The sequence below is a fragment of the Lissotriton vulgaris genome, chromosome 1_2 (genome assembly GCF_964263255.1).
Source record: "Lissotriton vulgaris chromosome 1_2, aLisVul1.2, whole genome shotgun sequence".
Lineage (NCBI taxonomy): Eukaryota > Metazoa > Chordata > Amphibia > Caudata > Salamandridae > Lissotriton > Lissotriton vulgaris.
In genome coordinates, this window is record NC_141686.1 from 356697720 (window position 1) to 356725065 (window position 27346).

At 49.9% G+C, this 27346-nt stretch overlaps 1 protein-coding gene and 1 non-coding gene across 2 annotated transcripts in view; both read left to right on the plus strand.

Annotated features, from left to right (window-relative positions):
• Positions 1–27346, plus strand: part of LOC147736822 (uncharacterized) — a 53824-nt gene that overhangs the window by 5803 nt on the left and 20675 nt on the right. The gene's annotated exons all lie outside the window — the stretch shown is intronic.
• LOC147736823 (U6 spliceosomal RNA) lies at positions 15411–15517 on the plus strand. The gene has a single exon (XR_015307966.1). It is a non-coding gene; the product is annotated as a U6 spliceosomal RNA (small nuclear RNA).

Consider the following 27346-nt stretch of genomic DNA (forward strand, 5'->3'; position numbering starts at 1 on the left):
AGCTTGAAAGTTGGCGGCGCGATGCAGTGCGCTATTTCCTGCGAGGACCTCCTTCGCCTGACTCGCCTTTTTCATCAGCGGGCCTCGGACGGAGGTTTGGTCCCTGGTGCACGCCTTCGGCAAGCTGCGGGGACACCCCGACATTCTGCATTCTGATTGGGTGCTTTATTTGGTCTCGACGGCCTCAGCCTTGTAGCGCTCAACAGCCTGGCTGCCCTCTCCACACGGCCTGGCGCGCTCTCTCAGCTGCATCCACCTGCATCCACCGGAAAGCCCATCGTTGCTCACATAATTTATGCCCGTGGCTCCTCTTTGGGGCCCCGATACCGGCCCAGTCTGCTCAGATTACCCGATCGTCTCCCCGCATTGCTTGCTGATTGTTTAGATCTGGCTCTGGCAATGGGAATTCACGGACAGACATCACGTGATTTTGTTTTTGTTTGTGTTAAATTGCTCATTGCACAGCAAATCTCGGGCTAGACCACTTCCCCTGACTTTGACTCTGAAAATCTACTTCAGCCACTTTCTCACAGGCAATTTCGAAACTAGGTTGTTCCCACTCTCAACTGGCAGCCATCTTGTAACGGCTACTGACTCAGGGGCATCCATCTGGGACCTACGCCCATCTGCTAATCTGGTGTGTCCCATCCTTCTGCCGATCTGCTGTTATTCATTGACTTTATTTTGCAGTAACTCAGGGTTCTTGAAATTGATTTAAACTGTAGTTTTTCTCCCATCAGCTGCATATCTATATATATACATTATGGGTGCTATAATCAACAGGATATTCACTGCATACTCTCGCTGGTTTTAGGATTAATGCTATCTCCTGACCTATCATGTATACTCCCTCCTCCCCCTTAACCCTACCCCTCCCCGCTCAACTCTTCTCCACTTCCCTGCTACTGACCTTTGCCCTCTCTTGTCCTGGCTCTTAGCCCCCACCCTGTCTATCTGTCTATTTCCGCTAGTCAATTTGAGACCTAGCTATTTTGTCTGATGCCCGATGGAGCTACCTGGTTTAGCTATAGGGGAGACAGATCGGGGATTTCCCTCCTTGGACGTCACCTACCCAGTCGGTCTTTAGACAGACTTACTTGCGTCTCTCTTGTCGTCTCTTCCCATATCCTCCCTCTACCTATGTCTTTCCTTCCCTCCTCTCTCTAAGTATTGAGACTGAACTATTTTGTCTGATGCCCGATGGTGCTACCTGGTTTAGCTATAGGGGAGACAGATCGGGATTTCCCTCCTTGGACGTCACCTACCCAGTCGGTCTTTAGACAGACTTACTTGCGTCTCTCTTGTCGTCTCTTCCCATATCCTCCCTCTACCTATGTCTTTCCTTCCCTCCTCTCTCTAAGTATTGAGACTGAACTATTTTGTCTGATGCCCGATGGTGCTACCTGGTTTAGCTATAGGGGAGACAGATCGGGATTTCCCTCCTTGGACGTCACCTACCCAGTCGGTCTTTAGACAGACTTACTTGCGTCTCTCTTGTCGTCTCTTCCCATATCCTCCCTCTACCTATGTCTTTCCTTCCCTCCTCTCTCTAAGTATTGAGACTGAACTATTTTGTCTGATGCCCGATGGTGCTACCTGGTTTAGCTATAGGGGAGACAGATCGGGATTTCCCTCTTTGGACGTCACCTACCCAGTCGGTCTTTAGACAGACTTACTTGCGTCTCTCTTGTCGTCTCTTCCCATATCCTCCCTCTACCTATGTCTTTCCTTCCCTCCTCTCTCTAAGTATTGAGACTGAACTATTTTGTCTGATGCCCGATGGTGCTACCTGGTTTAGCTATAGGGGAGACAGATCGGGATTTCCCTCCTTGGACGTCACCTACCCAGTCGGTCTTTAAACAGACTTCCTTGCGTCTCTCTTGTCGTCTCTTCCCGCATCCTCCCTCTACCTATGTCTTTCCTTCCCTCCTCTCTCTAAGTATTGAGACTGAACTATTTTGTCTGAGCTACATGGCTTAGCTATAGGGGAGATGGACCGTGGATTCCCTCCTTGGTCATCACCTACCCAGTCTTTCTTTAGACAGACTTCCTCTTGTCTCTCCTTGTTATCTTTTCTCTTTTTCCTCCCTTTCCCACCTCCCTCGCCCCCTCCAATGCTTTTCCCTCTCCTTTCTCTCCTCTCCTAATGTATTGCCTATAATTTTTTATGTATTGTGTAATCGTTGATCTTGTCTGGTACATTGTTGATCCTCAGGTATAGTGCTCTGATACCTTTGGTTCTTGCCAACCTCACTTTCCCTCCTCCCCTCCCCTCACTACTTTTTCCCTCCTCTCTCTCCCCCCCTAAGGTATTGACTGTTTGATATGTTTACTTGTTTGATCTTTTCCTATATATTGTCGAACCACATTGTTGCACTTCCTTTCGTCTCTCCTGCAGTCTCCTACCGCATCCGCCCTCTATTTTTGTCTCTCCTTCCTTCCTCTCTCAATGTATTGAGACTGAACTATTTTGTCTGACGCCCGATGGAGCAACTTAGTTTAGCTATAGGGGAGATGGGCCTGGATTCCCTCCTTGGTCGTCACCTACCCAGTCGGTCTTTAGACAGACTTCTTTTCATCTCTCCTTATTGTCTCATCCCTAGCTCCTATCCCCTCTCCCCCGAATTCTCTCCCCTTGCCTGCTACTCTGCCTACCCCCTGTCCTTTGTGCCCTTTGACTAAGCACTCCGTCTCCCCTTGTTGGGGAAAGATCCAATATTTATACTCTGAAGTCTCAGCGAACCCGCTGAGTGAGTCCACTGTGCCAAGGGAGCCACTCACACTTGAGGTATGGTTTGGCACCCCTTGCCAAAGCACTCCCTCTCCCCTTTTTGGGGAAGGATCCAGTATGTAGCCCTTGGAGTCTCAGAGACCCCTCTGAGAGAGTCCACTGCGTAAAGGGTGCCTCTCGCAATAGAGATAGGGAAGTGATACCACTTCCCCTGGGATCACAGCTTACTGGACTTTGGACGTTGCCTTGACTCATCTACCGGTTTGTGTCCCCGTCACCCTTCCCCTCCTCTCCCTATGCTGTGTCTCTCACCCTCCCCTCCTCTTTCCCGCCTTCATTATCTGTCTACTTCCCCTACTCCAACCCCCCTCCCCTGAATCTTTCACCTTGCCTTCTTTTCCCCTTACGTATTTGTGCTTATTGTTTATCTCGACCTTACAAGTAACTATGTTGCCATGCTCTAAGAACTGTGTAACCTTTGTAACGATGTAACCTGTAACTATGATCCGATGCTCATGTAAAGCGCTCTGATACCTCCGGGTCTAGCCAGCGCTATATAAAACTTTTAAAATGAATAAAAATAAAAATAAATAAATGTTTGTGGCTGCGCAGTCACATGTTTCCAGCGGGCCTGGGTACGACAGACTACATACATGTGCATGTGCCGCAAGCAATGTTTGTGGTGCACAGTCACATGAATCCAGCGGGCCTGGGTACGACAGACTACATACATGTGCGTGTGCCACAAGCAATGTTTGTGGTGCACAGTCCCATGATTCCAGCGGGCCTGGGTACGACAGACTACATACATGTGCGTGTGCCACAATTAATATTTGTGGTGCACAGTCACATGATTCCGTCGGGCCTGGGTACGACAGACTACATACATGTGCCACAAGCAATGTTTGTGGTGCACAGTCACATGATTCCGTCGGGCCTGGGTACGACAGACTACATACATGTGCGTGTGCCACAAGCAATGTTTGTGGTGCATAGTCACATGATTCCGTCGGGCCTGGGTACGACAGACTACATACATGTGCGTGTGCCACAAGCAATGTTTGTGGTGCACAGTCACATGATTCTGTCGGGCCTGGGTACGACAGACTACATACATGTGCTTGTGCCACAAGCAATGTTTGTGGTGCACAGTCACATGATTCCGTTGGGCCTGGGTACGACACACTACATACATGTGCGTGTGCCACAAGCAATGTTTGTGGTGCACAGTCACATGATTCCGTCGTGCCTGGGTACGACAGACTACATACATGTGCGTGTGCCGCAAGCAATGTTTGTGGTGATATCAGGGAAAGCCTATGTGGGTAAAAACCTAGGACATCAGCAAGTGTGAGTGACCAATTAACATAAATCAGGAGGTGCGAAGGAAAAACGAAAAAATAAACTTGTATACAAATATATATTTAATAAGGGTTAAATAAAAATCATATAGAGACGCAAACTATATGATCAAGTAAAAATGCAATTCATTAAAAACAGACAACACACATCATAATGCAATACAGTTCCTAAAAATCATATACATGGTAAAGAACAATACATTCATATACTTCAATGACATAGGAATACAATTGTGAGACAACTCGACGCGCGTTTCGGCAGAAAACTGCCTTCTTCAGGAGTCTCTGCTGATAATCTAGAGAAGCATATACAAGGAAAGAAAAAAACATATATGTCACATAAAGCTATGTTTTTTCATCCGACTAACATATTTATTGAACAATTACTAAAATAACAATTACACATTAATTATACACAACAGGTACATTTATGCATAGCATCTTCGTCAACCTTCACAACACACTAGATCTAAATGTTACTAATTTGGTCATCTCATGTCGTATGGTTGACAGATATATGTAAACTCATTGTGCAGTACTTAGTTATCAGGGACTTTAGTTGTTTTATGCTTTCAGATTAGATGTCTTGAAGTTTATCACTAGATGTATATAAACCTTTTCTTGACACAGTGGGTTCCTATTTAACAGGGATAGCATTAGTACCCATATCAACAGTATACACTTACATTGATGTATTATTCTAGCAGTCGTAGATATCTTCTTATATACATAAAGTCAGAGCCACTTGATAAAGGCTGATACCTGATCAAAGATAATATGAATAGCTGGAGTTAGGAAGGGGGGATCATATAACAAAATAAAAAATGAAATCACTTTGAACACATGGTGCCATTGAAAACACAGGAAGAAAGTATGAGATATTTCACTGTTCCTGGTGTTATACTTCGCATATTTATTATATCTTAGCTGATTGCTATAACGCGAGAGAAAGTGCCTAACTTATTCAGTGACAACCGCAGCCTGGACAGAGTTGAGGTTCAACTGTTGAATGATTAATTATTTCAACAATATTAGTGCCATATTGATACCAAGCATGAGAGACTCGATAATAGGGTGTAGGTCTATCTCTCTTAATAACATGTACATATCAATGAATTGAGAATGGAGCAATATATACACGATGACAAAGAATGTTTAGGTTACCTCTAAAATTCTAATGATGAAAAGGCAAGTTTCTTGCCATGAAAGCTGATATTGTCAAGTGAAGCAGCTGGTTTATAGCTGAGGAGTTAAAGACAAAAACCGTAATCGGTATTTATAACTAAATAACGGATGTGCAATGGTATGAGATTTAAATACGGTAGTTGTTACTTAGTGATTATCACTACATGTGGGAAAGAGCGAACACATACCTTTCGCTTTCACAAAAGGATATTTCAATCGGGATTCTTAAAACGTGGCTGATAAAATTCGACGATTTGATGATAATGTGGCCAATACGACTGTTAAGAAAAGGAAAGAGTTGCAGTAAAATAAAACAACCATAATTGGTATGGAAAACGGGCGAATAGCGGATATACGGTGGTAACAATATAACAGTATAAGCTGAGCCGGGTGGCTATTATCTAGTAGTATATGTTACATGTGGATAGAGGCAATAACATACCTTTTGTGTTAGTATAGATAATATCGTAGAGGATTCCTGATTGCGATAGAGTGGATATGGCGATGTGAAGATAGGTAAAAGTATAGCTGGAAGGATAAGAGTAATCTGTCAGGGTGGTATTACTTTGCTAATGCAGCTTACTAACAAAGGGAACGGGATAAGGGGATATTACTGGCAGAATACAAGAGTCCTAAAGATATCCACGTTAGTCCTTACCTTATTCGAGATACGGAACGAGCGGACAGCAAGATGGTGCTGCTCCAAACAGCATAAACCGTCACATCGATCTTCCACTGATAAGATGAGTTCAGTATGAAAAGGGCTCGCATTTAAAGGTCCCGATATTGGCGCGAACCGTGCGAGAAAATGGTAAACAAAGATGACGGTCTATGGGCCATCAGATATTGCTAACGCAGACTGTTCTAAGATGGCGCTACAAATCGCCGCTACATTAGTGAGTTCAGAAACTGAAAAGCGGATCATCATTGCGGTTTACTTTTTATATAGAAGCCTAAAGGTAGCTAATTAATTGCCCAACAATATGTAAACATGGCAATATTCAGGTGTCGAGAAAAGATGGTTAATATGGATTCTATGGTGATCTCTTAGCCATCGTTCTCTACAAGATGGCGCTCGGTGTAGCTGTCAGCATGTATACAGATGATTACTGATTTATAAGACAAAAAACGGCCTAAAGTAACTGTTCCCTAATGTATAGTCTAGTCAGATACCATGTCGACACGAGGTGTCCACAGTAAACTATTAACTAGAGACAAGTTTCTATCCATTATAGATTAATATATGTTTTATAGCGAAAGGATCTATGGCATATGAAGAAAAATATAAATGATGAACATAATTATAAAAGTTAACCATATGAACCAGGAAAAACTAATTAGAGATAATCCTTAGTCCATGAAACGGCATATAGGTATGCCATTAAGTTTATAGTTGTTTGATATGTAAAGATATATAATTGATAGATATCGAAGAAACGTGTCACCGAGATAACCTGATAATACGGTGTATAAGGTCAGTTGGAATTATACCAGTATAAGTAGAGACGTATCATTGACTGGGGGAATGTTGTAAACTTCAGAGGAATAATCACTAAAAAAGAGCCTATACACTAGTGACAGTAATATAAGTTTTAAAGCTGCTAGTGACAGTAATATAAGCTTTAAAGCTGCTAGTAATCAAGACGGTCAATTGTCTATTGACAAATGTCAGTATTAGATTATAGCATTCTCCCACGGGATTTCAGCATTTAATCCTTTTTTAAAAGTACCCATAGCAAAAATCCAAAAGACTTCTCTTTTTCGTCTGACTTTGTCTCCACCTTTGCTGTCAGGGAGTCTGATCTTTTCCAGAATGCGCCATTTAAAATCTTCAGGTCCATGTTGTTTCTCTGCAAAGTGTTTAACAAGGGGTGCTAGTATTTTATTTGTGCGGATGGCAGACCGATGTTCAGTGAGTCTGGTCTGTATGGGTCTTGAGGTTTCACCCACATACCCTAGCTGGCAAGGACACATGATGAAGTATATGCAGTTTGCTGTTTTGCAATTCCACATATCTTTGGCGTTAACAAGGCAGCCATTGTGTTCAAAGGATTCTCCCGTGATGATATTATTGCAGGACTTACAGGATGAGCATTTAACTGTGCCTCTGACTGGAAAATTGTTTGTAAGAGATCTTTGGACAAATTCGGAACAGTCTTTCTTAGAGGTGAAGCGAGAATGTACAATCAAGTCCTTAAGATTTTTGTTCCTACGGTGGGCGAACATGGGTTTATCTAGTTTGCAGTGGGTTGGGTTCGAGTTTAAAATGTGCCAGTTAGAATTCACAATATGTCGGACCGTGTTGTCAAGGGTAGAATGTTTAGTTATGCAGAGGCTATCCTCACAGGTTAGTCAGGGACTCATATAAGCGTGCAAGATTCTACGATAGAGATTCCCTCCTGAGATCTAAGCCCACCAATAATAACACCCAACACCCAAAAAATGCTGGGCAAACCCGCAGAAACCCCCACCCCCGGCCCCACCCGCTCCACCAAACCCTCAGTGATCTGGAATCCAAAATCGGCCAAAGTAAGAGCTGACAGAGTGCAGGCAATTGTGGTGCACGAACCCCCCTGCCCATCAGAACCACCCGCCTTTGCAAACCAAACAAAAACATTCCCAGGAAACCCGCCACCCACACCCCCACTCCAACCCCCCAATCAGGCTGAAATACCTCCCCGACCCACCCAAGGGACCCACAACTGGGAATAAGGAAAACAACAATAAGAAAATAACTTATCCCCTGAGGACATGGCAGGGCTCAGCGTACACCCCGCAATAAAGCAGGGTGGCCAAGCTATTGGGAAGGCATACAGAATACAGCAAAGAGTTCACCAATAAGTCAGAACCAATCAGTCATTGTCACTGAGATTTTTGGAAGCAGCGAGCTGGGAGCCGAAGGGTGACTGGGGTGAGGATTTATCAAGTTTCTTGGCAAGTGCGAGTGCATCTCACGGGTCACTGAACACAAATGGTTTGGTACCCTGCTGGACTCTCAGCTTTGCCGGGTAGGTCAAACAGTAAGCAACATCATGTTTTTGGAGGATCCGTTTTCCTGGGAGGAATTCACGTAGAGCGGCCTGAACTGCTAGAGTATAGTCCGAGAAAAATGAGAGCGAATTTCCGTGGTGGTTGATTTTCCCCCTGTCGCATGCTGCACGAAGGATCGCGTCTCGATCTCTAAAATTCAATATTTTTGCAATGATGGGGCGAGGAGGGAGCCCCGGACCAGGGCAGGGACCAAGAGAGCGATGGGCGCATTCCACAATAAAGACTGAAGAAAGAATTACCCCAAATAATTCCCGAACCAGTTGTTCCACAAAATCCTCCATGCGGGAGATATTGGTAGATTCTGGCACGCCCGTGATACGGAGGTTGCCCCGGCGGGAACGTGCTTCCAAATCCTCATTCTTACTTCGAATAACGTCCAGTATTTTATCCATCTGGAGCATCTTCTGACGAGGACGATCCTGCGTGGCAGCGTCCTCAATGTCCGAGATCCGGGACTCCGCATGGAGTAGGCGATTGTCATGAAAGTCCACCCGGGCTTTAACCGAGTCCAGACGTGCAGAGAGTTGGTCGAGTTGAGCCACGAAACCATTGACCGCTGATTTAACGTCCTGCATAATCACCTTTAGGTCGTCGTCACGTGCCGGAGGAGCTTCCATGTTGGCCTCAGAGTCGCCCCCATCCGGACCTGTGCAGTCCTGGCGAGTCGATTCACGCTGGTCAAAGGCGAGTTTGGGCTGTTTCGAGTCAGTCCTTCCCATGGCGAATGGTCGCCGGCAGAAGAGAAGCTCGACGGCGGTCAGGAGGGGCAGCAGCGCAGGGGACAGCGGGTCGAGCACCACCTCTCAGATGGGGCAGTCAGGGTAGCAGAACTGGTAGAGAACACAGCGCCAATCAGCAGCAGCAGTCAGTTGCAACCCACAGTGGGCACAGAAGGGTGCCAAAGGGCAGGAGGCACCGACACCTAGGGATCATAGAACAGCTGCAGTGTGGCTCCCCAGGGGCGAATTTCCCAGCGTGTGGTGAGGATGTCCAGAGAGTACACTGCGCTACAGAACGCTGGCGTCAGGTAGGCTTCAGGACCAGAGTGGCACTGTGTGATGTGGAGGGAAAGGCGTGTAGTGCAACTTATAAGAGCCACAGCAGCCCTGAGCAGGGCGAGTCCAGGATGCACTGGTGGCACCAAGCTCCTAAAGCGGGGGCGATGCGGTGGATGCAGGGCCCCACCATATGCAGCTGGCGGAAAGTGCAGGTCCAGGGCATCACGCCCGATCACCTCACCCTCAGTAAAGCAGCCAGCGAGGAGACATGCCGGTCAGAGGGATAGGCGCCGTCAGCACAGTCCGCCCAGAACTTGCCGCTGAGTCCCAGGGCTAATACTGCAGAGAGGTGGGTAGGCGGCTGATCCCAAGCGCAGAGGAGTGGCCTGAGCAGGGCGCGACGGGCCACGAAGGCAGGCGGCCGGAGCGCAGTACCCCGCTGACCGTGCCACAAAGGATCACCTGTAGTCAACCGGTAGCAGTTGCCAAGCAGAAGAAGCCGCGACGAGGAGGCGCGGGTGCTCTGCCGCACAAGGCACCAGGCCCGGGCTCCAGCAGCTGCAGGATAGTGCCCGGCTGGGAATCAAGGCAGAGTTAGTGTTGCTGCAGGCCCGGGCCGGACCGTACAGCACACGGACCCCCAACCCCACCACGAGCAGCCCCAGCAGCAGCCACACTCACCAGAGCAGGATATGGAGAGGCCCTCGGCGCTCCCAGGCAGCAATCAGAAAAGCAGGCAGCGTAAGGTAGACCAGGCCCACCGCGAGAAGCGGGCCCCCTGAGGCAGGCGGGCAGCGGATCTAGGTCCACACAGGCCGTACGGGAGTCAAAATGGCACCAAACGACTCCCAGGGTGCCGCCGCTTCGGTATAGACAGGTGAATGACAGAGATAATGCTGTCTGCTTGCGGATGATGCCGGATTGTTAGCTTGGCCGGCAGAGCCCACTTAGAGTGCAGCCATCTTGCAGCCGGCCAGGCCGCGCCCTCCTACATAGGGGTACGTTATAAGTTCCTTTACCACGCATACCATTGCCATGCATACCTTTGCATCTCATTTTCAAAATATATGAAAATATACAGTTTTATTATAAAAAGAATAAAAGGCATTTTATTTAAGTAAGGTATGTAAAAAGAGGCAGCCCAGTAATATTTTACAAACAATATTCTGCATTAAAACATTGATAAAATAATGTCACAATACAACTAACGCCTAAATCAGTGTGTTTACATTGTTTTCATTTGTACTGTAGTCCTTCATTTCTTTTATCCCTATATGTAAAGCTAGTCTACAATCAAAATCTGTTATATGTGAGAAAGGTTAAAAAATAAATCACCAAACGAAAATAATATAAATTTGGTCAGATTCAAAACCACATTAAAAACACATTCCAAAACATACGTTATTTTAAACGTATAAATTCAGCCGTCCACCATTTGTCTTCAGTGGTTCGCTGACTTTGCTCGTGACCAGACGCTTGATATAGAGGAGGAGCCCAGTCACAGTTTGCTGTTCACACAGGGCCATCTATCTGCTTACTTACAATTAACCACATAAATCCCAATACCATACATTAATGACATTTTTGTTTTATTCACAGGTTATTTGCAGACTTTCTGTAGACTTTATTTTGAGGATATTGACTAGACTCCGACCAATGTAAGCCACTATCGAAAGCATTTTTTTCTGAAATCAAATTCAGAATTAAACTAGACCTTTTAAATAAAATGTTTTATTTATTACTTTGATAGACATGATTTGGGGTGCAATACCTACCTCAGGGCAGGTGCTGGACAGTGACTGCAAGGCAACATTACTATTTTAACTCCTTCTGGTGGCAAAATTACTACCCTAACTTTGCCGGGTGCTTACCTCACGGCAGGTCCTGGACAGAGACTTGGTGGGGAAATGTACTATTACCTCCTCGTTAGTCTTACTCGCCCCCTGAGTTACAAAGTGAGCTTTAGCTCCACAACAGAACCCTCCAAAGCAAAAAGAAACCACCTCCCACCCCCTCCCAACATGGCCGACCAGTCCCACCTGACCTCTATAAGAGGCGGGCCGGCCCCACCAATCAGCCTGTTTTTTTTGTTCTGCACGATTCTCTCCAGAGAGCTGTTCAGGTAAGATGGGCCGGCGTGAGCTGGCCCTGGGGTTTTAGGGTTGTGGACCTGCTCTAGCGGTCTCTGGTGCCTTATGCCTAAAAATTCCCCCCCCCTCTTCCTTCCCCCGGTCCTGTGGGGCCGGTTAGGTGCTGCTGTAGCGTGCCAAGGGTCTACAGGGGGGGGGGGGCGGCCGGGGGTGTGGGGTGGCTGTACATTCCCGTGGCTCCCCCGGTCGTTACTGTGGGGCCCTAGCCATTAGGTGGGCACTGGGGCCCTGCGCATTCACCTGTATGTTGTTTCATGCGGGTGGTTGAAACACCCCTCTGAGAGGTGTTCTTATATTCCTGGCTATTCATGTGCTGTTTCTGCCTGGTCACTACCGTGTTGGTGGGGTTCAGCAGCGGTGACTCTACGCCTGGGATGTCCGCTGTAGCCGGGGACCCAGGTTCGAGTCCGGTGTGTGACTCGTGTGTCCGTTTGTTGCATTGTCAGGTGTTTGCGCCAAGTCGTTAAGGGCCTCGGTCCTGGCTTTGGGCCGCCTGGAAATGCGCTCGGCTAATGGCCGCGAGAGGTGAGTGCTTACATCTGACTGCCCCAAGACACAGATCACTTCTAATAAGTGTGTTCTCTTTCTGTTGCTGATGGCCGCCATTCCCACTGTAAGGGTGGAGAGGGGCGCGGACTCGGGTCACCAGATGGCGCTGTTGCACTGCCTACGCTGAATTTCTGCTTCTCCCGGTGCAGCTGTTAGCGCACGAGGGGGTTGAGACGTGCCTGTGCGCAGGTGAACTGATCTTGGTAGTGTGCGGCCGGCGGCGCTTCTGCAGCGGCCGACAGGCTGGCCGAGTGGTCTACGGCGACAGGCGCGTGAATGACCTTCGCAGAGGCTAGGGACGCATGTAGTGAGGCCGCTTGTCCGGCCTCTGGTCTGGGAGTCCCGCTGGTACACAAGGGGCAGACTCGGTCCTACCTTCGTTTTTTCGGCGGGTCCTCGGGGGCTCTGCTGTCCGGGCCGGGTGCTCCCATCCTGCAGGCCTGGGTCGCGGGTCGCTGCCGTGTCTCGCCTCTGCCTCCCTTCGTGGAGTGTGGCTGCCCTACGGGCCGCGGCGGTTTGCCGCGCTGTGATTGGCCCCGGACGCCTCCCGCCTCTAGGGGGCGGGGTTTTGGTTGCCACCAGGTGCGACTGGACAGCGGTGAAGGCGGCGTGCTGGGTCTATAGGCGGCGCGTCTGTCCCCTGCTCGGCGGGTCCGGTGGCCCTTGTCATTGAAAGGAGCTGTCGCTCACACGGGCGGCCCTCACAGGCCAGGGGTCGTATCCTACCTATGCGGTAGTGGTTTCCCAGGTGGAGATTGTATATTTTGTGTAGTGGTGATTGTGTTTGCCTTACACGCGAGGGGTCCCTGGTTCGCGACCGGGCATTATACTGCTGCTTGCTGTTTTAAAATCGTTAACGTGGCAGGGCCTTGAGCTCAAAATGTCCACGGACTCGATAATTCTCGCCTCGGTGCCTACTCGAATCGTGGGTTCACACTCTGCAACTCTGGGCAATAGCTTGTTAAATCAGCAGAGCAAGTTCATGCTTTTAATTAAGTCCCATTCTGCACCTGTGGAGTGAGGTGGCCCTTGGGTTAGCGTATCAGACCCTGGTACAGAGGTCTGGCCCAGGCCCTGGGTTCGTTTCCCCGCCTCGGCGGGTCTTGGACTCGTATTCCCAGGGATCAGTTTTTGCCTCTGGGCATTGCTGGTTTTTTTCTCTCCGCGGCGGCCCCACAGGGCTTTGGTTGCCTGGACTCCTCCTTGAGCCTAGGGGAGTTAGCCGGGTTGGGACTACCGGGGCTAGTGACTCGGTGGATTAAGGCTGCTGGAATGGTTAGCTTTGATATTTCGCACTATTTTCTATAAACGTCTTACAAGTACATATGTTATGTTATGTGACAGCGACCTTCGTGCTTACGCCTTGTGCCCTTGCGGGGGGGCATCGTGTTGCGCTAATGTGATGTCCGGCTTGGCCCCTGCGCAGTTCAGGTGAGGACGTCCCGACCTTGCAGGGGTGGGGTCCTTCGGCGGTACCCGGTCTCGTGCTGGTTCTGCCGCTCCCTGTCTCACCCCTGGAGACTGATTCCGGCTCTATCTCTCCAGGGGGTCCCCTGGGGGGGATGGGGGGGGCGGTTGCCTCCGTTGCATACCGTCCTGGGACGTGGCTGTCCCGGTTCTTGGGCTCTTCGGGCTTGCTGCCCGGTCTTGCGGATTTGCCGCGGGGGAAGTGATTCAATCCCCGGCACCGGAGGCAGGTTAGCCCTGCACCATTTGACTCTGGGCTATGGCTTGCTTGATCTTCCCGAAGGCACCCAGTGCAGGAAGGCCTTCGGGTAGCTGAGCGCTTTGCAATCACTGGATGTCCGTTTTGTGCCCACCGTCTCGACGGGTTGGGGTCCCCGCTCCTTACCTTGTCTCGCCTGTTGGTTTTTCTGGGACCATGGATTGGCCTATGGGGCCGGCCTGCGCGTGGGGGTCCCCGCTCTCGGTTGCAGGTGCTTCCGTTGGGCTTGCCTTCTGGCCCGAACGGGGGGGAGCTGTGCTCCTGGCCCGCCTGGTGGATCTTAGTCGCCGGGTGTGGGTCTTGGGGTTCCCTGTCTGGCCGTGTGCTCCCTCACGGCCTCGTTTTTGTCCCCCCCCATGGGTGTGGCTTCACATCTGGCGGTGTCTCTCATCCGTCGGCTTCCTGGCCTGTGTATGGGGGTCCCTTCGGTCCTCGTCTCGGGCTTGTCCTCCTTCGGGGGGTCTGTGCCGGGTCCCGGTACTTCCCTCTGGTTCTTTCAGGGCGGGGGGCGTCCTTTGGCGCCGGGTCGTTGGAGGTCGTTGGGTTCTCCTGCGGCCGCTCAGCACCTCGTGCTTCAGGGGTTGCTGAATGTCTTCCTGGCCGGCCGCCTTTTTGCGGTGCTCACTTCAGCAGCACATTTACTGAAATTGGAGGAGTTGACTGGCTTGGCCCCTGCACGTTTTCGTGTGGCGTTCCGTTTGCCGGTGCTTAAGTCCCCGGGTCGTGGTCAGGTTGGGCGCCCTGGTGGGGGTGTCACCGGTCCTGGCCCTTCGGGCTGTCTTCCCCCGGGGTCCGACGGAGTCGGTTCTGGCCTTCGTTGCCTGGTCTCGCCCTGCCCCGGTGGTGTTTCGGCGCCTGGGGCCTCGGCTCGGTCTGCCTCCGAGGTCTCTGTTCACGGAGAGGGGCTCGGCCCTCCAGACCGGATTCTACTCCTCCTTCCGGGTCCTTATTGCCCGTCTTTCGCGTGGCCTTTCGGTCTGCTGTACGCGTCTCCCCCGTGCCCTCTGAGATCGCGGGTCCTCGGCGGGATGCGCTTGGGCAGGGCCGGGGTGCTCATGGGCGCTCGGCTCAGCTGCACATGGCCTTGTTTGGGAACGTTGCAGTGGTGTGGTGCCTGGCACCCGCGCGTGGTTGCCACGCAAGTCGTGGTGCGTTCCTGTTGTTGGTTCCCGGCGGGGTCCGCCGCCCCGGGTACCCTCTCCTATGGCGAGCTGGCGGTTCGAGCCTCCTGGCCGGTCCCGGATCCTCCCTTACCATGGTTGGATCCCCCGCTCTCGGCATCGGTGTTGTGCCGGCTCTTGTCGGCTGGCCTGCCTCCTTCGGCAGGCCCGGTTCTTGTGCGGATGCTCGGGGTTGTGGCTTGCTACGGGGTTCCCGCAGGTCTTCCACGTGCTCTGCCTGTGCCCGGCGCTGGGCGCCCTTCTCGCGTTGGCGCGGTCGGCTTGGTGCTGTCCCCGCCTCCGTGGTCCCCTTGCGGGTCTTGGGTTTCCGGTCTGGGGGTGTTCCTGGAACGTGGCCCCTTCTTTCCTGTGGGCCCGGTGGGCGGCCTTGCGGGCCTTCCACAGTCCGGTGTTCGACGGCCTGGTTTCCTTGGTGGCTCGCTTGGCTCCGATGTTATTTCTCCTTCGCCCACGGGCGCTCTGCCGGTCTCCCCATTGGGTGCTCGCTTCGGCTGCACATATACTGATATTGGAACGTTACTGAGGAGATTTGCAGGGCCCCTGCGCGAGGGTGACTCACAAATTCGTGAGGCGTTCCACAGGAGTTTTCTCTCTCGTTCTACGAACTCTTCGGGGTCCGCCCTTTTGGGCCCCGGCCCTCGGTGGCTTTGCGGTTCCTCGCCTTTCAGGTGGTTTCCCTGGTGGCGATGGTGTCTGCTGGGCGGATGGGCGTGCGGGGGTCGTTCCTCCGCTCCCCGCCCTTCTTGCGGGTTTTGCCGGACGGGGTTGTTCCTCCGGCATGTCCCCCGTGTCCTTCCCGGGGTCCCTTCCCTGGGGCCTCGGACTCAGGTGGTATCTTACCGCTTTTCCCGGCCGACGTGGTTCCTCCCTTGTCCGTGCTGGTTGTTCGGGGTGCTGTTTTGGCTTCTCTTAGCCGCACGTCTTTCCTTTCCCGGTGGGATGGCCTGTGTTATGCCTTTTGGCCCGGTTCGTTCGGGCCGCTAGCCCTCGTTCCTCCTTGGTTCGCGGGCTTACACAGGCTGGCATCCTTCCCTACGCTTCGCTGGGTTCGGTGGATCCGGCGGGGGCCCAGGGTCGGTCCGCGAGGTGTGGCTCTGTTCCCGGGGCCCCCTTAGTGGGTGTCTCCTCTGTGGAGTTTTATCTGACTTGGGCGTGGTCGTCCCCCGCCTGGTACGTGGGTCTCTAGCAGTCCCGGGGGGACTTCGCTGGGGCCATTCTGAGTGCAGGAGCTGCGACTCCTGGTTGGCCTCCTTTTCCTGGAGGTCTTGTTTTCAGGTTTCCTGTGATCCCTGGTTTCTTGTCAGTTGTTATACTTCAACCTTGGGTTGGTTTCTCTGCATCACCGTGTGGTGTTGTTGTTAGGGTGGTCAATGAAGCCTTGTTGGCTTGGGTATTGGCTCACTTTGTGACTCAGGGGGCGAGGAAGACTAACGAGGAGGTAATGCCCCGGTTACTTACCGGTAATCTTCATTACTCCGAGTATAGTCTTCCTCGCCACATGAGTTCCCTCCCCCCCTCCCTGTCTGGCTATCGGCTTCATTGTTTGCTTGGTAGATCAGGCTGATTGGTGGGGCCGGCCCGCCTCTTATAGAGGTCAGGTGGGACTGGTCGGCCATGTTGGGAGGGGGTGGGAGGTGGTTTCTTTTTGCTTTGGAGGGTTCTGTTGTGGAGCTAAAGCTCACTTTGTAACTCATGTGGCGAGGAAGACTATACTCGGAGTAATGAAGATTACCGGTAAGTAACCGGGGCATTCCAATTCCTCCGGGTGCTTACCTCAGGGCAGGTGCTGGACAGTGACTGGGGAGAAATGACTAATGTTACAGTATGATTTAATTACATTTTCTTTTGATTTCACAGGCCATATAATCTCTCTAATAAGTTGGAAAGTCTTAGAGATGTTTAAAAATTAACCAAGCAACACAACTAGTACATGCAAGGACAGAACTCTTGTCAGGTAAATAGTATTTTTTTTAAACTAAACACAACCAAAGCTAACATTTTTCTTTAAACAGGCCACAAACAATAAGACTAAAACATCTCTAATTTTTTTCTGTGCTAAAAATAATTTTTCGCCATAAATACAGTTTTTGAAATAACCATTCAAAACCATTATCCCTTAACAGAGATATTAATCACAATACATTTTAAAGAATTCCATTCACAAAATGTTTTGTCTTGAAAAATATTTTTACAGATCACACAGCAAAACTAGTGTTTTTAACAATCCATCTGCTAGAAAACCCAAAGGAGAAATAATTAGACTGTCACAAACCATATTACTAAAGAATAAAAATCATCTCAGGTAAAAGTTCAGCAAAAAGCAATGCAGTGCGAAATCTCCTAACTTTCCTTTCACTGGCCGCAAAGCCTAAAATGTAATTTTCTCTCAGTTTTATCAGAAAAGAAAACATCACATTTTCCCTAAAATAACAGTGTTTCAACTAATCATGCGTCATTATAGAAAACAAGGGTAACCCTACTCCCACCAGGGCATATAATGTATTACAAAAACAATGGTTCTTGTGGGCAATGTATGCATAAGTGATACATATCTTCAGAGGGAAAATTCTAACCAGAGAAGAGGATGTGGGAAAAGAGAAATTGTTACACACAAAATAATGAGGAGGTCAATTCTTAATTTATACAATTGATGACTACATTGGGAATTATATAGTGCTCGGTGTCCCATGTGAAAAAAGAACCAAAAATAGAATGTGAATCAATACAATATACAAAAGGTTTCTTAAATATACAATAATGACCAGGCGCAAAAGACCAATATCCTACAAGGGCCACTTTTGAATTTCAAAGATGCCGTAAAATGGTTCTTTATAACATGAGTCACGGGTTCTCCACCCATAAGGATAGATTAGGGACATCTGTAATGAAACAATAAGATAGATACTTAGCTTAGAGGGAGAAAGACTCAAGTGATTTTGATAAAGGAGGTAAAAGAAGGATATAAGATGGGCCTGGTGAATAAATGGGCAAGGTGTCCCATACCATGGAGTGTGCCCCAGGCAAAGTGAGAGCTACTAAGGGAATTTTACTCATGTAGGACCCAGCTGGGCGCTTTTGTAAAAAAGAAGAAAGAGAATTCAAAAAATGACAACTGAAAGGTCCAAAGTACATGTTTTGGTATTGTCCTCTGCGATGTGAGTATCCACAACAGTCTGAATCTCAGACATTGTTTTCACAGAGGATGCATCCCGCTGGTTGCGATAACAAGCATTTACAATGCAACGGTCTCGCCTTTGCAGAAGTTAAAGCTATTGGCATTGTAAATGACAATTAATTTTTTTATGTGTTGGTTTTGAAAACAGAAAAATAAATGGCATTGTCATTTACAATGTCAATAGCTTAATCTTTCGCAAATTCCACACACACACACAGAGCCCAACACACACACAAAGCCACACACCCACACAGAGTCACACACACAGAGCCACACACAGAGAGCCACACACACACACACACACAGAGCCACACGCACACACACATACAGAGCCCCACACACACAGAGCCCAACACACACACAAAGCCACACACACACACAGAGCCACACACACACGGAGCCACACACACAGAGCCACACACACACACATACACACACACAGAGCCACACACACACGGAGCCACACACACACACACAGAGCCACACACACACACAGAGCCACACACACACACACACACAGAGCCACACACACACAGAGCCGCACACACACACAGAGCTGCACACACACACAGAGCCCCCCCACACACACACAAAGCCCCCCCCCCACACACACACACACACACACAGCCAAACACACACAGAGCCACACACACACACAGCAGCCCCTCGCCTTGTCTGACGGTTTTGAGCGACACAGGCTCCTTGCTCTCCCAGACCAGCTCTGGTCGGCCAGCTCATCCCCCACCACCAGGTAGCAGAACTCCCCGTACTCCGCTGCCCCCAAGCAGCAGCAGCGCCTGGCTCACTGCGCAGCGGTTCACCCTGCCCGTCCAGTGGCTCTTCTTCTGGATCACCTTGGCCATGGCAGCGGGAGGCTTTCCCGGGGACTGGACAGGTGCCCCCGGAGTGGCTAGAGGCTCATAGAACAGGGGCACCGGCCGGAGGCGAGGGGCGAGCGTGTCCTGGAGCAGGAGCCCAACTTCCTCATCCGGCGAACTCACAGCCTCCACCAGGAGAACTTTTCCAGCAGCCGCCCGGGGGTGCTCGGGCTGGCACTGCGCCCTCAAGTGCCTGCCGTGCTGTGTGGGTTCATACGGCCCCAGCTGTCACTTTCTGCCCTGCCTCGGGCTCCGGGGAATGGTCCGCGCCTCCTTTAAGAGCATACAAAGGCTTTTCGCTGCTTGTTTGCTGCTCCCGACCCCGCTGATGGAAACCGGCGGTGGGCATGAGCAGTGCGCTGCCCGGGGAACCTGGCAGAGGTGTCTCGGACACACACACCGCCCTGGGAGCCGCCCGGGTCCCAGCACCAGCCGCCGCCCCGGGCTTCGTCTGCTCCCAGGCTGGCATGCACAGGGTGTTTGTTTGCAGGGCTCGAGTCGGCGTCCCCCCACTCTTTTCACTGGGTGTACGCCGTCCCCCCTGCCAAGAAGCTGGGCCTCACAGTCAAGTCACGAGGTCATTTGCATATTGTCAGTCCCCCCACTTCTTTTTCTAGGACTTGTGTGAGCCACTGTGGGTCTCTCTACCTACCCTCGCCGGGCTTTAGGAGGTGAAGCTCGTGGAAAGGGACGGCCGGTGCGCCTAGAGGCGAGAGAGCAGCCCAGCCGTCATGAAGTGCACGGTGCTGGCGGCGGGATATTGAAATGGATGCCTGATGCTTCACATCGATTCTTCAGACGGCGGACTGTCCGAAGACCACACCTGACCGACCAACAACTTCAGGACTTCAGTGTTTACACATGTATGACGAAACTTGGACTGTCGCCAGTGGTGTGCAGTGCACCGTTCATGCGTGTGAGCTGTGTGTGGTTAGTGTTTCACTTGTAGCTGTGGATCTCTGTTCACCATGAGTCACGTCTTGTTACACAGAGCTGGCACACCGTTGCAGTAAATAAGTCTTTCTTACCACAGAAGCGATACAAAGTTGCATTAGAACTTTAGAAAGACGTGGATGGACACAGAGATGTCCCTTCAGTTCTCTCGGATGAAACAATGCTAACACATTAAGGTGTTCTGTGCAGCCCATGACGTGACACTCTTGGATGCCTGTTTCCGACCCACGGCACACGCATGCGTAGTCTCCTTTCTCCCACCTTTCACAGTCAAGACTAGAGGCCCTGGTGCGCATTGCTATTCCCCAGGAGCAAAGAAATGAGATGCAAAAGCCACAACAGGGATAAGAGGGAGCGTCCCCGCCCCCTCCCCCTGACTGGGCTCAGCCAGGGGATGGGTAGGGATGGCAGGGAGGATGGCGCAGGCAGAGCCAGGCAGGCCCCTCTGTGCAGGGCTGGGCGAGGGTGTGCAAATGTCCTCCCACCAAGGGCTCACACTGTCTGTAAGCCCCGTCCTTTTCAGACTGGGGGGCGTGTTTTTGACTGTTCCAGCCAATAGAGAAGAGGGTAGAAAGAAAGTCCAAAACACGCCCCCCAATCCGAAAAGGACTGGACTTAGATCGAAAGAATGTCGTCACTGGGACCTCTTCTCCAATGGCTGGCCACCGTTTCGGAGGCCAGTTAATGGAGAAGAGGGGCGGGGCTTAACCTTGCTACTCCAAGTCATTAAATCTCGCCAGATCAGAGTTATAAGCATAGTCACTAATCCATAGTAAGCGAATGGTGATAGCATATTATAATGCAAAATCTATATAAAGTTTGTATCACCTATATTTCGCGCCCCCCTATTATCATATTATATTATATCTAAGAAGGTCTCATTTGGGTTCTAGCAGGGCGGGCCCATACCTCTAATGGTCAGTAGGAGCAGATCACATAAACAGCTACCAGCTCTCTGCATGCGAAGCATCAAGTGTGTTGATTCATTCCCTGTAACTCTATCTTAAACCCGCGTAGAGCCCAATGTTGGCAGCAACATTATTTGTGTTATGTCTAATGTGGTGCGAGGATCAGGCCTTCAGCAACCTTGTGTTAGGTTATTCTTAGAGGGTGCAGTTCTCAGTGTGCAGACAGTTGTACCAAGTGTACCAAGCACAACTGATATCAGAGCAATAACATATTATTCTCAAATAAATCACATCTTTTGTCTAGGTTGAAAGCTACAATAACAATTAGGTGTCGTGTGCAAACTGAAGCCGAAGGAAAATATGTCGTTTAAACATTTAATAAACTCATGCTAACTTAACACAATATATAGAAACGCAGTAACCATATGACACCCCCCCCCCCAATGATCCGAGGACGGTTAAAAAAGTAGAAAAAAAATCAGCCAATACTACAAGAAAGGCAAAACATGAAAGCAGAGTTCAGCAATATTGAGCCAAGCTAAATGTATGTAAATGTATATAAGAATTAATAATACAAAATATGTATAAATGCCTATAGTGGCCACACAAAAATATAAAAAAAACTTGAACTTGAGGCCATTTATAAAATCATAGGCCCAGTACAAAAAGTTGAATGTTCGTAACAGAACAGGCACCATTCAGAATTACTAAAAAGTCACGTGCCATAATAGCGAAAGTCTCCAAAGCCACTCATGGGTGGATAGAATATGCAAAATAGGTAGCCACAGCTTCCAACATGAAATCACTGTCATCATCTGAAAACAGTTCAGCCATCCAATTAAGCAATGGGAAAGAACATACGTGCTCCTCCAGCACTGAATCCTCTAGCAACATCAGAGGACAACTCAGTGGGTTCTCGAGAACGCTATGTGCCAGAAAGTCATGCGCCGCTGCGGATATGTCCCACTGACCCATTAGTCCATGCATCGCTGCCAGGGCCATAACCCTTTCGCCAGAACAAACCAACTCGTGAGCAACTACGGGGCTCATCAGCTGATCAAAATCGACGTCAGGAGAAGTCGTCAAGCAGAGACACAAATCAATGGCCCAGTCGAAATCACAGCTCAGGCAATGAAACACAGGCTGGACACATGTGAAATAGGAAAACCGAAATGATAATCCAAATGCCGTGCTTAAAGTCGAAAGCGGCAAGGTTCCATAGCAATTAAGCATCCGGTTGCGAAACAGTGTTAGAAGGGGCTGAGCGGCTCCTTGCGCAGGATGGATTTACAAAAGGGGGTGGTGATGAACAGAGTGTCTGAATTGAGCAGACCACTCTTACCCAGTCCAAAGATCAGGGCTTGATCCATCACCGTTATTTATCTCACTGCCCCATCCCAGCTCAGAACCTGGCTATATGCAAATCAGTCTGTCCCTGGCCCAGTGCATCATGGGAACAGGGCAGACTAAACTACCAAGCCAATTCTTTACCAGAAAGGAGACAAGCTACCGGGGACCGGTTTCTGGCATTTCAGCCTCTTCGGCCCGGCTTGCTTAAATCCTGATGGAGCAGTGAGAAAGGGACTCATGTCTGAGTATACCCTGCCACACCTATAGTGGCCAAAATCGATTTACAAAAGGGGGTGGTGATGAACAGAGTGTCTGAATTGAGCAGACCACTCTTACCCAGTCCAAAGATCAGGGCTTGATCCATCACCGTTATTTATCTCACTGCCCCATCCCAGCTCAGAGCCTGGCTATATGCAAATCAGTCTGTCCCTGGCCCAGTGCATCATGGGAACAGGGCAGACTAAACTACCAAGCCAATTCTTTACCAGAAAGGAGACAAGCTACCGGGGACCGGTTTCTGGCATTTCAGCCTCTTCGGCCCGGCTTGCTTGAATCCTGATGGAGCAGTGAGAAAGGGACTCATGTCTGAGTATACCCTGCCACACCTATAGTGGCCAAAATCGATTTACAAAAGGGGGTGGTGATGAACAGAGTGTCTGAATTGAGCAGACCACTCTTACCCAGTCCAGAGATCAGGGCTTGATCCATCACCGTTATTTATCTCACTGCCCCATCCCAGCTCAGAACCTGGCTATATGCAAATCAGTCTGTCCCTGGCCCAGTGCATCATGGGAACAGGGCAGACTAAACTACCAAGCCAATTCTTTACCAGAAAGGAGACAAGCTACCGGGGACCGGTTTCTGGCATTTCAGCCTCTTCGGCCCGGCTTGCTTGAATCCTGATGGAGCAGTGAGAAAGGGACTCATGTCTGAGTATACCCTGCCACACCTATAGTGGCCAAAATCGATTTACAAAAGGGGGTGGTGATGAACAGAGTGTCTGAATTGAGCAGACCATTCTTACCCAGTCCAAAGATCAGGGCTTGATCCATCACCGTTATTTATCTCACTGCCCCATCCCAGCTCAGAACCTGGCTATATGCAAATCAGTCTGTCCCTGGCCCAGTGCATCATGGGAACAGGGCAGACTAAACTACCAAGCCAATTCTTTACCAGAAAGGAGACAAGCTACCGGGGACCGGTTTCTGGCATTTCAGCCTCTTCGGCCCGGCTTGCTTGAATCCTGATGGAGCAGTGAGAAAGGGACTCATGTCTGAGTATACCCTGCCACACCTATAGTGGCCAAAATCGATTTACAAAAGGGGGTGGTGATGAACAGAGTGTCTGAATTGAGCAGACCACTCTTACCCAGTCCAAAGATCAGGGCTTGATCCATCACCGTTATTTATCTCACTGCCCCATCCCAGCTCAGAACCTGGCTATATGCAAATCAGTCTGTCCCTGGCCCAGTGCATCATGGGAACAGGGCAGACTAAACTACCAAGCCAATTCTTTACCAGAAAGGAGACAAGCTACCGGGGACCGGTTTCTGGCATTTCAGCCTCTTCGGCCCGGCTTGCTTGAATCCTGATGGAGCAGTGAGAAAGGGACTCATGTCTGAGTATACCCTGCCACACCTATAGTGGCCAAAATCGATTTACAAAAGGGGGTGGTGATGAACAGAGTGTCTGAATTGAGCAGACCACTCTTACCCAGTCCAAAGATCAGGGCTTGATCCATCACCGTTATTTATCTCACTGCCCCATCCCAGCTCAGAACCTGGCTATATGCAAATCAGTCTGTCCCTGGCCCAGTGCATCATGGGAACAGGGCAGACTAAACTACCAAGCCAATTCTTTACCAGAAAGGAGACAAGCTACCGGGGACCGGTTTCTGGCATTTCAGCCTCTTCGGCCCGGCTTGCTTGAATCCTGATGGAGCAGTGAGAAAGGGACTCATGTCTGAGTATACCCTGCCACACCTATAGTGGCCAAAATCGATTTACAAAAGGGGGTGGTGATGAACAGAGTGTCTGAATTGAGCAGACCACTCTTACCCAGTCCAAAGATCAGGGCTTGATCCATCACCGTTATTTATCTCACTGCCCCATCCCAGCTCAGAACCTGGCTATATGCAAATCAGTCTGTCCCTGGCCCAGTGCATCATGGGAACAGGGCAGACTAAACTACCAAGCCAATTCTTTACCAGAAAGGAGACAAGCTACCGGGGACCGGTTTCTGGCATTTCAGCCTCTTCGGCCCGGCTTGCTTGAATCCTGATGGAGCAGTGAGAAAGGGACTCATGTCTGAGTATACCCTGCCACACCTATAGTGGCCAAAATCGATTTACAAAAGGGGGTGGTGATGAACAGAGTGTCTGAATTGAGCAGACCACTCTTACCCAGTCCAAAGATCAGGGCTTGATCCATCACCGTTATTTATCTCACTGCCCCATCCCAGCTCAGAACCTGGCTATATGCAAATCAGTCTGTCCCTGGCCCAGTGCATCATGGGAACAGGGCAGACTAAACTACCAAGCCAATTCTTTACCAGAAAGGAGACAAGCTACCGGGGACCGGTTTCTGGCATTTCAGCCTCTTCGGCCCGGCTTGCTTGAATCCTGATGGAGCAGTGAGAAAGGGACTCATGTCTGAGTATACCCTGCCACACCTATAGTGGCCAAAATCGATTTACAAAAGGGGGTGGTGATGAACAGAGTGTCTGAATTGAGCAGACCACTCTTACCCAGTCCAAAGATCAGGGCTTGATCCATCACCGTTATTTATCTCACTGCCCCATCCCAGCTCAGAACCTGGCTATATGCAAATCAGTCTGTCCCTGGCCCAGTGCATCATGGGAACAGGGCAGACTAAACTACCAAGCCAATTCTTTACCAGAAAGGAGACAAGCTACCGGGGACCGGTTTCTGGCATTTCAGCCTCTTCGGCCCGGCTTGCTTGAATCCTGATGGAGCAGTGAGAAAGGGACTCATGTCTGAGTATACCCTGCCACACCTATAGTGGCCAAAATCGATTTACAAAAGGGGGTGGTGATGAACAGAGTGTCTGAATTGAGCAGACTACTCTTACCCAGTCCAAAGATCAGGGCTTGATCCATCACCGTTATTTATCTCACTGCCCCATCCCAGCTCAGAACCTGGCTATATGCAAATCAGTCTGTCCCTGGCCCAGTGCATCATGGGAACAGGGCAGACTAAACTACCAAGCCAATTCTTTACCAGAAAGGAGACAAGCTACCGGGGACCGGTTTCTGGCATTTCAGCCTCTTCGGCCCGGCTTGCTTGAATCCTGATGGAGCAGTGAGAAAGGGACTCATGTCTGAGTATACCCTGCCACACCTATAGTGGCCAAAATCGATTTACAAAAGGGGGTGGTGATGAACAGAGTGTCTGAATTGAGCAGACCACTCTTACCCAGTCCAAAGATCAGGGCTTGATCCATCACCGTTATTTATCTCACTGCCCCATCCCAGCTCAGAACCTGGCTATATGCAAATCAGTCTGTCCCTGGCCCAGTGCATCATGGGAACAGGGCAGACTAAACTACCAAGCCAATTCTTTACCAGAAAGGAGACAAGCTACCGGGGACCGGTTTCTGGCATTTCAGCCTCTTCGGCCCGGCTTGCTTGAATCCTGATGGAGCAGTGAGAAAGGGACTCATGTCTGAGTATACCCTGCCACACCTATAGTGGCCAAAATCGATTTACAAAAGGGGGTGGTGATGAACAGAGTGTCTGAATTGAGCAGACCACTCTTACCCAGTCCAAAGATCAGGGCTTGATCCATCACCGTTATTTATCTCACTGCCCCATCCCAGCTCAGAACCTGGCTATATGCAAATCAGTCTGTCCCTGGCCCAGTGCATCATGGTAACAGGGCAGACTAAACTACCAAGCCAATTCTTTACCAGAAAGGAGACAAGCTACCGGGGACCGGTTTCTGGCATTTCAGCCTCTTCGGCCCGGCTTGCTTGAATCCTGATGGAGCAGTGAGAAAGGGACTCATGTCTGAGTATACCCTGCCACACCTATAGTGGCCAAAATCGATTTACAAAAGGGGGTGGTGATGAACAGAGTGTCTGAATTGAGCAGACCACTCTTACCCAGTCCAAAGATCAGGGCTTGATCCATCACCGTTATTTATCTCACTGCCCCATCCCAGCTCAGAACCTGGCTATATGCAAATCAGTCTGTCCCTGGCCCAGTGCATCATGGGAACAGGGCAGACTAAACTACCAAGCCAATTCTTTACCAGAAAGGAGACAAGCTACCGGGGACCGGTTTCTGGCATTTCAGCCTCTTCGGCCCGGCTTGCTTGAATCCTGATGGAGCAGTGAGAAAGGGACTCATGTCTGAGTATACCCTGCCACACCTATAGTGGCCAAAATCGATTTACAAAAGGGGGTGGTGATGAACAGAGTGTCTGAATTGAGCAGACCACTCTTACCCAGTCCAAAGATCAGGGCTTGATCCATCACCGTTATTTATCTCACTGCCCCATCCCAGCTCAGAACCTGGCTATATGCAAATCAGTCTGTCCCTGGCCCAGTGCATCATGGGAACAGGGCAGACTAAACTACCAAGCCAATTCTTTACCAGAAAGAAGACAAGCTACCGGGGACCGGTTTCTGGCATTTCAGCCTCTTCGGCCCGGCTTGCTTGAATCCTGATGGAGCAGTGAGAAAGGGACTCATGTCTGAGTATACCCTGCCACACCTATAGTGGCCAAAATCGATTTACAAAAGGGGGTGGTGATGAACAGAGTGTCTGAATTGAGCAGACCACTCTTACCCAGTCCAAAGATCAGGGCTTGATCCATCACCGTTATTTATCTCACTGCCCCATCCCAGCTCAGAACCTGGCTATATGCAAATCAGTCTGTCCCTGCGCAGGATGGGCATCCATGTTTTATAAAGCAAAATATCAACAAAACGCCTGCAGCCAAAGCCAGCAAAACAGGGAATCCGCCAAACAAGCTTGCGAATATAGAATGAAAAAACGCAGGGATAATACCATAAACTTTTTCAAACGTAGTCACGAGACCACTGCTAACCAATTTAAAAAAATGTGCCAGTCCAGTTGTGGAGGAGGCATTAAAGATTTGATGAACCAGCTCGCAGAAATGAAACGGC